We start from the raw sequence: 9,663 nt of genomic DNA on the forward strand, positions 1-9,663 counted from the left end.
CCAAACCTCACCAAAGAAGAACGTTCCTGTCTTTCTGTTGATTTGAAGAGGATGCCAGAGGATATAAATTACACACTTAGCAGCCAGTGTCAGGTGTATTTAATGACATGGATGAAAAGTGGGTTTCGAGCATGGAAGCTACGACGTTGCATATGCAGAAGAGACATAAAGAACTGCTTGCTATCTGAATACTTATCTTCTAATCCCACGTGAGGTAAACAGACCAACTAGCTGAAGCCAGCTGGTGTTTCCTATTTGAGTTTGTGCTGAGGGAGGGTGTCCTCTCAAGTGTTGAACACACTGAATCTTTTGCTTGCTTCCAGCGTCCTCGCCAGCTCAAAGACCTACATGTATCTGTATGATATGAAGTAGATTGATGGGCTCTGTCTGTAGAGATCTGTGTCATCACCTGCAGGTCAGTGATAATTAGGGGTGTGCGGTTGCTGCGCATGTAGATTTTCACATCTAAGCCCAAAGGATGTATACAGTAGGTTATAATGATGTCTCCTCTGAATCCACATTTTCTATGTCAGACATTAAACACACACGCACGCACAAATGCACACACAAACACACACACAGCCACATATAGTAGCTAAGCATCTATACAGTACTTTATGTTCTCTTGTCAACCTGATTATTTCATTTTGCTGCCTTGAAGAAAAAAAACAGTAAAACAGCATTTATTGCAAAGCAGAGCACAATGCCAGGTTGGCTGGATCTTATAGCTGTAGCTTTTTTTAAACAAGCATCTGAGATGTACAGAGATATGAAGGAACTGCAGTAATTGTATTCAGCTGTTTCAATCACAGGGCGGCTACGATGCCAAACAACAACCCCCAAATATAAGAGTTTCATTATCTCTCCACAGATCCAATAAGAAAGGAAATGCTAGAAGAGACTGTTTTGACACCTGTTATATCTCTCTACCTCTGACAATACCTGTATTGTACAGCGTTGGATTGACTGAGTGTGTGGGCACACTCGAGTAGGTGGAGAGGGCAATATCACACAACCTTGTTCTTAATTTAGTATCTGAAGAAAAAGACATGAAAACCCATAAACCAGCAGGTTCCTGAATAAAAAGAAAGTGGCTCGACCACAAGAATGCTGTGGTGGTCTTTCACTTTTGTATTAGTTACCAATTACCACAAATACTGAATGGGTATAGCTCTTCCTTCAGTAATAATGAATCGATTAGTTGTCTACTATTAAATTAATTGCCAACTATTTTAATAATCGATTAATCAGTTTGAGTATTTTTTTAAGAAAAATAAATCTAAATTCTCTGATTGCAGCTTCTTAAATGTGAATATGTTCTGGTTTCTTTACTCCTCTATGACAGTAAACTGCATATCTTTGAGTTGTGGACAAAATGAGACATTTGAGGACGTCATCTTGGGCTTTGAGAAACATTGATCGATATTTTCCACAATTTTTTGACATTTTACAGTCCGAACAACTAATTGATTTATTGAGAAAGTAATCAACAGATTGATCAACAATGAAAATAATCGTTAGTTGCAGCTCTACTTCAGTCAGCAACATGCTTTCGGGGTGTCCTTTAGCAAAGTACTTAGACCCATTATGGCCTACATAGCATAGGGTTAAGGCAGGTCTTAAGGATACCAACACATGTGGTGCAATTTGTATGTGGGTGCAGTCACTTAAAGGTAAAGTAATGATTATAGTTTTTGTACTCTTAAATAGGCCACTCACAGTGATACGTTCTCCTGTGTAGTTCATGAAGATGCTATTCAGTTTCTGAATTCCAGTATTGAGGCCAATTAAATTCCAATACGGGTGTTACTACCTTTGTTAAAACTGTTGTGTGCATCCATCGAATTAAACCACAAAGAAATACATGCTCGAAAGCATTGCTTGAATTCACTCTGTCATACCACTTCTTCTGCCATACATTTTCCTAACTGAAACGAATATTTGTGATTTGATCACTCCAGTGGTAGGCTGGAATCACAGATCAGAGGAGTCCCTTTCAACCTCTTTGTTTCTTTGTTTTATGTAGGCTACAATGTCAATGAATCATTACATACTATAGTTTTCCTCACGTTTTGGAAGACATCCATGTGTACTGTCTAAAGGGGAAAATCTATTTGCATTTCCTCTGAAAAGGAATGCCTAAGGAAACAATTTCAAAATGCATTGAATTGGCCTTATGACACTGCCACTGGGTTTATTAGACATGCCCAGTTGCACAGTGGTGCATTTAGACAAAAGGTTAGAAACCTTTCTTGCTCATTATAAAAATAGCTTGAGTTGAACCAGTTGATGGCAACAATAATGTCTGAATTTGGAATCAACTCATCCCTCTTTGATGGAAAAAACAGTCTTTGCTGCTGCCACAAAATAACAACAAAATATTGTGAGTATTCAAGGATCTGAGCTACAACACATATAATTTAAATCTAACCACGGCCTGTGTATTCTCATCAGAGGTAGCCAGTTAATACAACTTTGCTCAAACAGACAGACTGGAATCCAAATGATTATCTGAGCACTGTGCTACAATATTAACATACTTTTACCAGGCACTTCTTACTTTGTGGTCGGACATTTGTAAACCTGTTGAAGGAAGCTACATATGACCCTGAATTCAATCGCAAGGCCCCTAGTGCTTCCGGCACTTTACTGTGGTCAGTTTGGCTAAAGGAACAACGATTAGCTATCCACGTGGAACTGATGCTAACTGCAACAGCCAATTTTATCCGACACCCAAACTGTGCCTGACGAGGATACTTGACCAAAGCAAAAGTCAACAGTTTATATAAGCTGCAAAAGATACCATGAATCTGATGCATGTGTCATTTACTCCAATTACTCAGGAGCAAGATGCACTTTGAGCCCCCAAAAGAAGCAAAAGACATCAAGCCTGCTCCACAAAATCACAACATCTTTGATATAAACTTTTATGTTGCCCTCCAAAAAAATCTTGGACTTAGTAACTTTGTCTGATCTGTGTTCGCCAAACTGGCCTCAAGTGCACCCACAGAGAGGGCATTCAGTGGGTGTGGGTGCATTGCGGAGGAAAAATGTGTCATACTCAGACCAGTATCAGTAACTGACATTTATTATGTTGTAGTGACTGATGATGCAAAACAAAATGATGTTTCCCTTTTATAGTTCAAAAGGTAGAGTGCTTTAGGTAGAGTGCTTTAGACTGATTTACTGATCCGGTACAGCCTATGTTCTGATTCATTTTGAGAAGGATTTTTGTTATTCAACATGTACACTTTTAATTGGCTAAAAGGAAATTTAAGTTTGTTACCTCAGGGGTTTTATGAGCTAGCCAAAAAAAAAATTAACCCCTTTTTGATTTGGCCTATTGATCATTTTACAATTTCAGATGCATTCAGCTGCAATAATCTGTGTAGTACAAAGTTAAGTATCTTTTTGTTTATTTGCTAGATATTTGTTTAGAATAACTTAATGTCATTAATATGATATTAACCATCAAGTCATTATTTAGTTGTAGAACTGGTTACATGATTGCAGTGTTCATTTTCATGAAATCAACCCCGTTTCTGATACTATTAATAGTCGGAAATCTTCCAGCAATATCCATTTAATTACATTCTGTAACTAGAAGGTCACTTGGAGAGTACAGACCTCCACCAAACCCAATAGTCCAGTCTTCATATGCAAATCTGCAAGTACAACCGCTATACACTGATCAGCCATAACATTATGACCACTGACAGGGGAAGTGGATAACATGGATTATCTCGTTACAATGGGCACCTGGCAGTCGGGTGGGATATATTAGGCAGCAAGTGATTATTTTGTCCTTGAAGTTGATGTGTTGGAAGCAGAAAAAATGGGTAATCATAAGGATGTGAGAGACTTTGACAAGGGTCAAATTGTGATGGCTAGACGACTGGGTCAGAGCATCTCCAAAACTGCAGCTCTTGTGGGATGTTCCCGGTCTGCAGTGGTCAGGTGCTACCAAAAGTGGTCCAAGGAAGGATCACCTTCCTTCCGGTGAACCGGTGACAGGGTCATGTCCGGCCAAGGCTTATTGATGGACATGGGGAGCGAAGGCTGGCCTGTGTTGTCTGACCCAATAGTAGAGCCACTGCAGCTCAAATTACTGAAAAAGGTAATGCTGGTTCCGATAGAAAAGTGTCAGAACACACAGTGCATCGCAGTTTGTTGCGTATGGAGCTGCATAGCCACAGACCGGTCAGGGTGCCCATGCTGACCCGTGTCCACCGCTAAAAGCGCCTACAATGGGCACGTGAGCATCAGAACTGGACCACGCAGCAATGGAAGGTGGCCTGTCTGACGGAGTCCGCCATTATAGCTGCTGCTCAACGTTCCCGTGCATTCTATGTCCAAAAGCATCATGGGATGCAAATAGATTGCATAAATATGAATGATAGTATTGTATATGTGTGTAGTGTATATGAATACTTCAAACATATCTGATTTATTTTTACAACAAATAATCAGTCAATCTTTCCCAAAACTTTCCAATAACCCAATCTATATGTCAAGTGACCTCACTCGGGGTGCAGACCCCAATGAAAGTATGTATAGGTGGGTGGATGGCCATTAAGCTTATGAGAGTGTGTGGGAGAGGCATACAACAAGCGGTGGGAGGAAAGACGCTGCAGGGTAAATAATCGGAGCAAACCTCCACCACATATTCTGGTGAAATGAATTCATCTCTGAATGTACAGTATGTGCTGTATGACTGTTAATGAAGGGTGACGTCTGAATAAGTTCACTGCAAACCTTCATAAGATAAATATAGTGTACAAAAATATAGGTTACTATACTTCTTGACCTTATTGAGTTATCTCAGATCTGCTCTTTGTCCAACGAAGATGGGCGAAATATGACAATAGTTGAGAAAGGGCAGATTTACTCCCCAGTGCTCCATGAATGGGTCCTGTTGAACATCTGATGTTCGTGCTGTATCTTATGGAGTAAAGATGAAAGAATGGGCAGTGACAGTTTTCTCTCTAGCCTACTTAAGGAAATGAATGACGTACTCTAGAAAGCAAGCTGAACGAGAGCGCCACTACTCCTCTTTTCTCAGGGTGGCGTCTAACCTGCGTTTCCCTTTTAATATCTCCTTCAACGGAAATAAACTGTGAGGCAAAATGGAGATATACTGAGTTTCCAACAAATGCAGCTGGGTTTCGCAGAGGCCTGACCTCTTTTTCTGAATGAATGAAAATGACCTACGCTTTGGGCCTGCGTGAATCTAAATTGAGTCACCAAGGGTATCCTGTGCAACAGCGTTCTGTTTGATTTAGAAACTGCTCCCTTGCTGATGCGAGGCAGGACATGGGATGTGGCTGTGCCCACTGGGCCTTAGTGGGGAGAAGGCTACAATGACAGACATCTCCAGCAGCCAGACCTGCTCCCAGACTCAGCACCAGACAAGTGAAGCAACACAAATACAATCAGGTGCAGGGGGTGCAGACACACATGTGTGCACGCACGCATACACAAGCCATTAGTCCGTCACAGAGGATATCTTCTTGGCAAAACATAACATCCAACTCCTGTTGCTGCGTTGCTGCGTTGCTGCGTTGCTGCGTTGCTGCGTTGCTGCGTTGCTGCGTTGCTGCGTTGCTGCGTTGCTGCGTCACGTTTGGATAAAGACTGAAAAAAAATATAAATATACCTCCAGGTCTGAAAAGTGAAGCCAATGAGGAAGTGCCTTAAACTTTCATTCTTTCTAATAGCCAGCAGGGGGCGACTCCTCTGGTTGCAAAAATAAGTCTGATTGTATAGAAGTCTATGAGAAAATGAGCCTACTTCTCACTTGATTTATTACCTCAGTAAACATTGTAAACATGAGTTTATGGTCTCAATCGCTAGTTTCAAGTCTTCTTCAATACAGCATGATGTTCATTTAGTAAATTATGGTCCCATTTAGAGTCAAATAGACCATAAAGTATGCTTCAGGGCGTGGCTACCTTGTGATTGACAGGTCGCTACCACGACGTTGTCCAGTCTGGGAGTTGTCAGTGTTTTCGTCTTACAACTTTAACCCTTTCACAGTGTGCTTTCAGTTCATGAAAGTTAATTATAACATTTCGGTCGCCTTAAAAAATGTCTTATTCAGCGTTCGGTTGTACTTAGCTCCACCAAAATGCCGAACCCGAGGCTTCAAAATTGCAGCCCACAACCTCTTTCTGTCTGAGGGTGTCACTCAGTCTTGAACACCGTCTCCCTACTGATGACGGTTCAATCTCAGACAATGTGTGAGACAACTGTACAAAAAGTTTATATGCCAACTCAACTCAAAACACCAACCTTTGGTTGTCATAAAAATACACAGAAACATCATCTATTGCAAAACTTGAACTGGAACTTCAACGGTCACTATCTCTGTTACACTATAATAGTCATATGCTCTATGGTGTCTTCAGGGGCAATGCATCGTGATAGTTATCATAATAAACATTTCTCTTTTATTGCAATCAAAAAAGTGAAATTCACACGCTCTATGGAGAAGCATCATCTTCTTAAAGCAGCATAATATTTGATAAAATGTAAGATAAATCATTTATTTATAGCATTTATTTTGTGACTTGTGTGTTAAACAGGTACTCAATCAAACAGCAGCCATTATGATTGAATTCTGAAGCCAATGTGCATTACATTAAAGGTACATTACTGATGCCTGTTAGGTGTTGGCTTCAGGATTGTAGGATGTAAGGAAATAAATATATTTTGTTCAAACGAGGATTATGCCTTAATAACTAATGTCACTTTCTTTCATGAGAGTGGGTTGATTAAAAAAAAGTGTTCATTAGGACAAGGTTCTTCTGGCTCCAATAACTTACAAAGATGACAACAGACTAAAGTCTAGGCATCCAAACATCCATCAGAAACCTATATGTCCCTTCAGACTGAATGGTTACAAGCCATGTAGGATCTCTTCAATGATTCAGGCATTAAATACAAACAAACGTAAAACACAAGCTCTGACCTTGCAAACACTGTCAAATCTAAATTCACTATAAAAAAACCCGTCCATAAATCCTGTTTAAATGGTTTCTGCAGCAGTAAACTTATTACAACACTTCTGTGGTTGAAGCCTGTATACCACAGCATGGAAGGGAATACCGGCGTAAGGATTTATTACAGCTTTATGGCTTACAACTTAATTTGTGTGTAATTTGGAGATATATTTCATGTGGCCACATATTCACAAACACATTCCCAAAGCTATCATGAAGGCCAGTGTACGGACTGACGTATGACCACAGTGCAGCGACCCCGGAAAGGTCGACCCTCCCCTATATTTTGATGTGTGAGAGGAGCCCCTGTGCCGGCCTCCATGGCCTCTAGATGACCTCCCTCCGCCTGCAGACAGAACACTTAACGTTGCTATCCCACCTGTAGAAATGTCTGAAGAACAGGGTCCACTTCAAAGCCGTGCAGTGATTGGGCCATGATTACCATGGCCACTTGACTCATTTCATGTCCTCTGAAGGACTAAACTTTGGGGGATGGAGACATGGAATTCTTTTGAAAGGAAACAGGAGATTTAAGACCCCTTTTTGCAGGTGCTTTTCAGGGTCCACAAGATGATTTAGATTCTAATGATACCGGTGGAAAAACACACCTGGGGTCGTGTGGTGCAAATATAAATGTAAACTCAAAGTGGTATTCTCATAATGCAACCATTGATTTTGTTTTACATCATTTTCTTCTTGGGTTTTTGTAGTGGGCAACTGGCACAGATGTTTGCAAAGGAATGTCATTTTGTATCAGCCGAGAAGCACTTTGATAAAGCGGCACTGCCACAGTGACATGAAAGCCCAACTGGGTTCAACAACAACCGTCATCTCTGCTCTGCTTTTCTGTAGCTAAATGCCAGTGACAGGAACAGAATTCACTGTGGTAACTGATCAGGTGCCAAGCGCCCTCTCCCCAGTGCCCTGCTGCACTGAAGCCCTCTGTGGAGCTGGCATGGCCTGGCTTGGCCTGGCAGCTACCGGGCCCTGCTTTGTATCTCTGGCTGCCCCGTCTATTCAAGCTGTCTCCAAAATCAGACTCGACTGCTGTCGGCTGCCCGTCTCTGCATGTCCAAGTGAAGCATTCGGATAGGGTTAATAGGTGGCCAGAATAGGTTGTAATAAGACAGACAAACAAGTTGATTTTAATGTAAATCATCATCTTTCCACTAACCAATGGGAGAGTTAATATCATAATGTACCCAGCTCAAATATAATCTGATATTCAGATGACAGATTAAAGGTTTTATTATGTAGGTCTTTGTCAGGGGGGACATGAATATGGTTTTAAAAATACCATATACCACTGAATTAGTGGCCTCACCATCTTTACAGGCAGGCGTAGTTGGTAGATATTGTGAACCAGGCCAACAATAAAAGAAACCTATATATGGGCACCAGAATTAAACCATTGCTGTGGTATTTTGCAGTTATTGTAAGGTTGAGTGAGAGTGCTGTGATTTACTATATGAAACATATAGCTGTTATGTATGCTGTTATATGTTAAGCCATCTGGCCCAAAATACACTGTGATGATTAATATTCCATGTCTGTAAAAAAAAAAGAAGAAGCCTTCAATAAGCTATAATATCACACCACATAATATACCCAGCTGTCTTAGATTTATATATATTACATAGCATACTGTATGTTTCCTACATCACAAAGGTCTGTGACTAAGCATACAGATTGGAGACTGCACATCCATGTTTACAGCATTCAACTCTCAGACGTCTCATCCGATGAGATTTTTGGCCTCGATGCATATTTGCCTTCGACCTAAAATAATAATAAAAAAAGGTATTTGCACGGAAGCTGAAGTTGAATGCATCGCAGCACGTACTCGCATAAAGGCAAGGTGCACCTGTCTGCAGTGGTAGGTAGCCTATTGTGTGTGCACTATCATAAATGAGCCATTGGATCGGCCTTATTTGGAGAATAAAATAGAAACAGGTCTGTGTCTTACCGTGCTGTTTTCAGTCATTACTCTCCATCCTCAGGTTTTTCAGTCCAGACCTCTGACGAACCGTTAATTCCTATCAGTGCTGTGTCTCACTCTCTCCTCTCTCTCTCTCTCGCTCATCCCCATGTCATATTTCTCCGCTGCAGCAGAACAAAGCCACGCCTCCTCCGACTGGCGCTGACGCGGTGACGTCAGCCGGTGGAGACGTACACGCCCTCGGATGGATACACACATCCGGTAATGAGCCGCGAGAGGCCGCTGTGACATCACTTCAACTTGATTGTTTTTTATTTATCAGGCAGGCGTATATATAATGGCGTCCCACTGGCTTCAGAAGTTATATTAACATATTGTAAAAGAAAACAAAATGCTCATGTTGACTGAGTTCACTGAGTTTTAAACTACAATGCACTTTAAGACTGTTGAAACTGTAACATAATTTAAACTAATAGCAATTACACAGTATTCTTCCAACAAGCAATATAGTCCGTAGGCTACACAGTAGTGATGGGAATTCCGGCTCTTTTTAGTGAGCCAGATCATTTGGCTCAACTCACAAAGACGAGCCGGCACTTTCGGCTCCCAAACGGCTCTTCAGCTTTTATAATTCCGCCAGATTTAGCGCAGTTTTGACCTATGATTAGTATGTGTGCACATATATCACTTACATTATTCAATATAATTATACTAAACCTTATT

General features: G+C 41.0%; 1 protein-coding gene across 3 annotated transcripts in view; it reads right to left on the reverse strand.

Moving 5' to 3' along the window:
- otud7a (OTU deubiquitinase 7A) overlaps window positions 1-9,127 on the reverse strand; it is a 42,609-nt gene extending 33,482 nt beyond the window's left edge. For all 3 annotated transcript variants that reach the window (XM_074632904.1, XM_074632905.1, XM_074632907.1), the window contains exon 1: window positions 8,968-9,127. The gene's annotated coding sequence lies outside the window, so the exon portion shown is untranslated. The remainder of the gene's footprint in view (window positions 1-8,967) is intronic.
- Between the last annotated feature and the right edge of the window lie 536 nt (window positions 9,128-9,663).

The sequence above is a fragment of the Sebastes fasciatus genome, chromosome 4 (assembly GCF_043250625.1).
Source record: "Sebastes fasciatus isolate fSebFas1 chromosome 4, fSebFas1.pri, whole genome shotgun sequence".
NCBI lineage: Eukaryota > Metazoa > Chordata > Actinopteri > Perciformes > Sebastidae > Sebastes > Sebastes fasciatus.